Genomic DNA, 7,366 nt, shown 5'->3' on the forward strand with positions numbered 1-7,366 from the left:
TGATTGAAATTACTTAAGTTAGTCATTATTTGTGGGATTCTTTTTACATGCGCGGACTTACAAAAACTCTGTGTTTACATGCTACATGCGCGAATGCTAACCGCTAGCTAACCAAACGTTAGCTGTATGTTTCAGTTTTGTCGAGGCGAAAGCCCCCACAATGGTTCCGATAACTTGTCAAATTTTTGTATCCTCGTCTTCTGTCCCTGTCGTTGACTTGGCAGCACTTGCGACCGCACGACTCAAAATTCCTCGCTCAAGTTGTTATATTCGAAATTTTGAACATGTCCATTCAAGACGTAGTTGTAGACATGGAATTTTTTTATAGGCCTTCAGTTTATCTTTAGTATAAACGCTCAGTTTTTCTATAAGGTAAATTCAATTGTCCGGCCATTGCACGGTAGCTAGTCCCGTTAAATCATCTATCCAGTGTGTGAGTCCGTAGGTGTCAGTAAATATCGTCCCATCAGTCAGAGTTAACTTTTTAAAGTAACATTCGCGGTCGTGGGGCGTCAGTTTACTCACATATTAACTCAAATGGCCGTTTTCCGCATCCTTTCCGATGTGAACTTTCTGTGAAAATATGCTGACCGGTGTAAGAACCACACACCACTGAGGTGTTTTTGCCTCCAGCTTAAGCCCCGCCCTTTAAATTGCATCACATTGTTTACAAACTTTGAAGGGGTCTATGGGGTATATATAAATATATAAATATATAAATATATAAATATATATATATATATATATATATATATATATATATATATATATATATATATATATACTACTTTTTTTTCTTTGACATGGGATTTATGGGTGGAATGGTCACATTTTATAGGTATGTGTTGGTTGTGGTCGTGTTTTTTTTGTTTTTGTTTTTTGTTTTGCCTTCTTTCATTCAAATGCGCATAAGAATAATACATTCACCGGGCATTTCATTAATTATACAGACACAATTCAATATGAGAGCTGTGTATGCTTCGTTATGATTGACGTATTATTCTCATGTGTCTATTTGTTGTTTGTTTTAAATATTTTGCCTCATGGAGCTAAATTGGGTAATAGTGCATTATTAAAAAAAACAATAAATAATAAATACCCTATTAAATTAATGACAGTGTAACTTATATGTCTTTATAAATAAAATTATACAGCCCTCGTATACTGATATCATAATGTCATCCGATTATGCAGGTGTACCTAATGTTGTAACTTTTCATGTGGCCTCTCGGTTTGTGCAGGCAGCCCTTTCCTGTTTTATTTTGGCTATGCCCCAACGATGTGTCTGCTTCATTTCATTTTTGTTGCCTCCCGCCTCTGACAGATGTATTTCCCCCTTGGGGATCAATAAAGTGTATCGTCTCATTTCATCTCATCTCATCACCTCGGCTATGGCCTCCTTCGGGGGGACGTTAATAATATCAACGGCGGATGTAGATGAGTGTGCCTCAATACAATGTTTGGATCCAATCACATGGGCCATAAATAGAGTGAATTATAGATAGAGATATATTGATAGATGATATATGCGTAGATACAGTACATATATAGAAATATTTACATGGATGATACATGTGTACGACTGTACGTACATGCTAGCTAGATACTTTGCAGATCGATAGGTTGATATACAGATAGAATGGACAGAAAAAATAATTTGGCAATGTGAATACAATATTTAGAAATTAAATAGATATCTTCAAAACAAAACAAATTGAGTCATAATAAGTTACCACTGTCTGGATTACTTACTTTGTGTTGCAAGCAAAATATTTTACTTCAGCTTCAGCCATAGCGAACTCCACATAGTAACACTATGCAGTACAAATTGGTTACGATGCAGTGAAAGTACACATATGTTGATTTGTGCTTGCATTTTTTTTTTTTTCATCACGGGTCATAAGAAGGTGAGTGCTGAGAAGAAGCCAACAATTGTCCATCAATCATAGAAACATATGAGCAAGGGAAGTGAAAAGGTTTATAGGCTATATACTGAACAGAAAATGAAGCTTCTATTCAGTGAACAGGAAGTGAAATTGGCTTTGCAAAAAAATATTTTTACATTCTAACCTTTAATCACGTTTTAAAAAAATGCCTATTTTTGTTACTTAATTAAGGAGGAGCTGTCATTCTTTCCGTGAAAGAACTACTGTTTTTTTTGTTTTTTTTTTGTTTGTTTTTTTAATTGCTGTTATATACTCGAACAGTGTTTAACCGTATTAGGCAACACTTCATTTCCATAACTATGACTGTTTTTTGTTTTGTTTTGTTTTGTTTTTATTATGGAATGTTTGTTGTTGTGTTGTTGTTGTTTTTTGTTTGTTTGTTTGTTTGTTTGTTTTTTTAGGCAAACATAGTTTAGTCTCATGTTCTCTGTGAGTTTTGCCTGTCGTCCAGGCCAGGTTCACCAATTCTGGTCCTCGAGGTCCCGAGTCCGACAGGTTTTAGATGTTTCCACCTGACTCCTATAATCAGCTCATCAGAATGCCTGATAACGATCCTGATCTTTAGGATCAGGTGTGTTGGTAGGCGGAAACATTTAAAACCTGCAGGACTCCGGACCTCGAGGATCGGAATGGGCTCTTTGCACAAATCCACTACTTCCTGATCTCAACACCACTCCTGTTTTATGAAGATTGGATGAATAAGAATATATGGTCTATTGTACATTTGATGAACACTGATGGACGGTACTATGCTGAGCTATGAGCAATGTTGTGGTAGATATAGTTTCTATCCTCCTAGAATTGAATTTGAATGTGTGGTGAAAGCGCTGCCTAAGGAAATTGTTTTTCTGACAAAAAATATACTTGAGCATCAATGTGTCAACCCACAATTGGGTACCATTAATATTCAAGGGATTTCTCTCACTGACAGAAAATACACAGACAAGTTCATTAGACAGTGTCTTACTAGTACTCTTTTCCCTGGTAAAAGCAACAATAATAACATTGGAAATAAATATGATAAATCAGACATTACAAAGCTAAGATCACTTTATTTGAAACTCCCTATTCCACCGAAAGTGAAAGAGACACACTTTAAAATTTTGAATGCTGTTTATCCTGCTACAGATTTACTCAAAAAACTATTTAAAATAGATGATAATGCATGTGCTTTCTGTGAGAATGGTGTCGAGACTATAGACCACATATTTTTTGAATGTGCTAAAACGCAAGTATTTTGGGACCGTGTGCAAGACTGGACTCGTAGACATTTTTGAGATCGACTTATAACAAGAGACATTGTAACATTTGGAACTTTTCTTGGAGACAAAAACAAAGAACTGTGCTATAATTTAATTTTATGTTTTGCCAAATTCTTTATTCACAAACGAAGACTTCTTAAATCGCCTCCCATCTTTGCTGTTTTTCTGATAGAATTTGAGTTGTATTTACAATCCCTTCATTGTATCAAGTCTGAGCAATATGAAAACATTTATGTATTATTGTCGACTCTTGTATAACCCCTGGAAAGTGAATTTGTTTTTGTTTTGTTGAGCTTTGTATTCATTGTTTTGTATTTGAAAGTGTGAAGAAATAATTTAAAACAAAAAACAAAAAACAAAACAAAAACACCACTCCTTCATTTTCTGTCTTTCATGAGTGGACAATCTGATTAATCCAGGTGTGCCTGATCTCAGTAACTACAACGACATTGGCCAGACACACCTGGACTAATCAGTTTGTCCACTCATGAAAGACAGGAAATGAAGGAGTGGTGTTGAGATCAGGAAGTAGTGGATTTGTGCAAAGAGCCCATTGGTGAACTCTGCTGTAGTGTATTTGTTATGCTTCTACTCCCCCTGCTGGCATTAATTATGAAAACACACTTTACTTTATTTGGTCAAAATGGTAAAAATCTCTTGCAAATATTGCTGTACTTAAGTACAGCAATAGTACATACAAGTACATAATTATTGATAATATGCCAATAACAAATATAGCAATTATTGCTCGCTCTCTGCTTTTTTGCGACGTACACTTCACACCGGCTCCTCGTCGAATCCTGGTGAGCAACACAGCTCCTTCAGCGACGTGTCACCCAGCCGTGGACACGAAACTGGTCTCAACCATGCGAGAGCCCGCCGCGGCATTCCAGCCGTGCGCCCCCCGCACCAACTGCCGCTCACGCCACCGGGGGAACCCCCGTCTGCCTAATTCAATTCGCAATTGTGGATTACAGTTTGTGTTTTTTGTCTTCAACTGATGACACATCTGAATCAACCCGTAAATTGCGCTTTGATGATCTGATAACATATCACTGGCACAATTTTTCCCATCCAAACAAAAGGTTGCACAACTAAGTCAAACGCTTACATTTTTGTCCCATTCACTTTTTTTTTATTTTAGTTTCATTTGGTTGCGGCATGCTTTCTTCTCATCTTATTCTCTGTACTGTATTTCATTTCCGATTGATAATTGGGTAAGGCTGATTAATACTGCAGGTATGTGTGAGATTTACTAAATAAATGTGTAGAAATGCCATCCCATTTGAATCATCTGTGTTTCTGAGTGGATTAGTAATTCTCTTACTAAATTGAATGACCCAATAATTAAATATAGGAGCAACTTCAGATTATAATTAATAATAATAATATTATTAATAATAATAATAATAATAATAATAATAATAATAATAATAATACATTTTATTTGAAGCACCATTCGGGACACTCAAGGTTGCTGTACAAAACGTGAAAAAAACACAAAACCAAATAAAATCAATAAAACAAGGGGAAAAATAGATAAATGATGAAGTGCGCGTGTGATGCAAAAGGTTTAGTTATAGATGGGTCGAATAGTAGGTTTTAAGTTTAGTTTTGAAGAGTGGGAGGGAGGTGCATGGCACGAAGATCAGGAGCATTTATTCCATATCCTTGATATCAGACAGTATAGTGTTTCTCATAGTTCAGTCTTTGTCAGTACTAGTTGGACTATTAGCCACACTTTGCACTAGTTGCACAGAAACTCTGACTAGTCATTCATTTTCAGCAACATGTTAATTAGTCAAACGTGAATTCTTCTCATTAGTGACATGTGCCCTATGATTTCCTTGCACTAGTTAGGTTGTGAGAGCTGAAACACCCACTAGTTAACTAGTGAAAAACACAATACTTACAAGTTAACTAGTGAAAGGCTCTTGAAGTCTACATGTTGAACTAGTGACACACAAATGTTTTACTAGTTAACTAGTGACGCCACAAATATCCTCTAGTTACACTAGTAAGACATTTTGACTGAACTAGTTCAACTAGTGAGGTCCAAAATGTTCACTAGTAGAACTAGTCAACTAGTTACACCAAAAAAAAAAAATAATAAATTAATGAGGAGGTGGGGCAGATGTACATCCAGGATTTCTATAGGCTCTGCAGTTAAAATACACCAATCAAGATTCAGATTTTTGTCATTATCCCACCCCCTTTAATTGCATGTTTTACACTAGTTTACAAGTTGTCCTAAGGAATTGGAGCTCGTTAACAAGTGGATGCCTATTACAGTTACATGTTAACTAGTGAATACAGAAACCCAGACTACACAACTGCTTGCATCTATTTGGACATTACAAGCTAACTAATGAGGCTAAAAAATGTTCACTAAGTTAACTAGCAAATGCAGAGATATCCACTAGTTACACAAGTTGGGCTCATTGTGATGCCACTTGTTAAATAGTGAAACACATGTTTTCTTACAAGTAAACTATCTGGTTACAGATTGAGTAACTAGTAATTTAGTGACAGATTTTCATATGACTAGTTTACTAGTAGAAGGTATTTTGTCTCACGTGTCAGTCTCAAGACTGAACTTGGACAGACTTTGACTGTGCAAGTTTCACAGAATTGCTCACTCGGTGGGATGTGCACACAACTAGGTAACCTGTGAAAATAATTACATTTCAATAGTTTACATGTTTGTCAGTTACACTAGTTGTGTGCACATGTCAACTAGTAAGTATTTTTGTTAAACTAGTATGTTGTAAATGACACCTATTATACTAGAAATATCAAGTGCAACAAAAATCACTATATGTTAGATATTTGTTATACGAGTTGTGCACAGTTGCTTACCAGTGCTACATAAGGGTCGACTAGTTGAAAGACACGCCCAACATGTAGGAAAAATGTCAAACTTGTTCTGTCAAATCTTGTACAAGTTCATTTCTTGGTCTTACTTGTGAAAGAAAATGCCTTCCACTAGTTAAATAAACATCAGTGTCACTCGTTAACTAGTGACTCAGTCTGGATATAACTAGCTTGCAAGAGAAACAAAGTGATTCACTAGTTAACACGTGAGGTCAAAACGAGCCCAACTAGTGCCACAAGTAGATGTATTTGCATTTACTAGTTCACTAGACTAGATCACATTTTGTACCTCACTAGTCAGCTACTAAGGTTGAGAAGATCCCAACTAGTGTAACTTGTAGACATTTTATGCCTTACTAGTTAACTATAGTAATCGATTTTAAACCTTACAAGTGAACCACTATGGTAAGAAAAAGCGCAACTGGTGATACCAGTGGACACTCGGCCCTTACACGTCAACATGCAAAATGCAACAATAGACCATAGACGTCTCTAATGCGACTCAAACGCCAACACGTTCACTAGTGGACGTCATGCAAATGACGCAGGTGGGACAAGAACTTTGATTGGTCGATATTCAAATTAGATGTCTTTATTTTTGAGAACCTACTGTAGCCATTCTAAAGCATGCTCCTTAATAGGGCTGGGAATCTTTGACTGTCTCACGATTCAATTCGATTACGATTTTTGGGTCTACTATTCCATTCAGAATCAATTTTCGATTCAAAATTATTTGATTGACAAATGACTTCTGCTTCAATTTACAGATATGCACAACATTGTCATGATCTACTCCAGTCTGCTTTGCAAGACTAAATGACAAATAGACATTAAAGTGTTTTTTTGTTGTTGTTGTTTTTTTTGTTTTTGTTTAAACATTTATTAATTTTGTATTGTAAGTGCCTTTTTTCACAAAACAGCATGTGGGCTACAACTGCCTTTTCCCCTTCTGCTTAATTTCTAATTTAAATAAAATCGATTTTTGGATATTAAATATCGATTCGATTAATAAATGAGAATCTCGATTCTTTTATTAGTCGATTTTTTGGCACACACTGAGACTTAGACTTAGAATTTACTTTATTGATCCCTTTGGGATGGCTCCCTCTGGGAAATTTACATGTCCAGCAGCAATGAGAACAGTTAATAAAATAAAAAAAATAATTCAATCAATCAATAATTAATTAAATAATTAACAGAAATTGATGGGCTAACCTAATGTTGTTTTACTTCAGGAAGAAAAAATACAGTAGATATGTGTGTGAAACAAGCCAATTTCACAAC

The sequence above is a fragment of the Festucalex cinctus genome, chromosome 3, assembly GCF_051991245.1.
Source record: "Festucalex cinctus isolate MCC-2025b chromosome 3, RoL_Fcin_1.0, whole genome shotgun sequence".
Taxonomy (NCBI): Eukaryota; Metazoa; Chordata; class Actinopteri; order Syngnathiformes; family Syngnathidae; genus Festucalex; species Festucalex cinctus.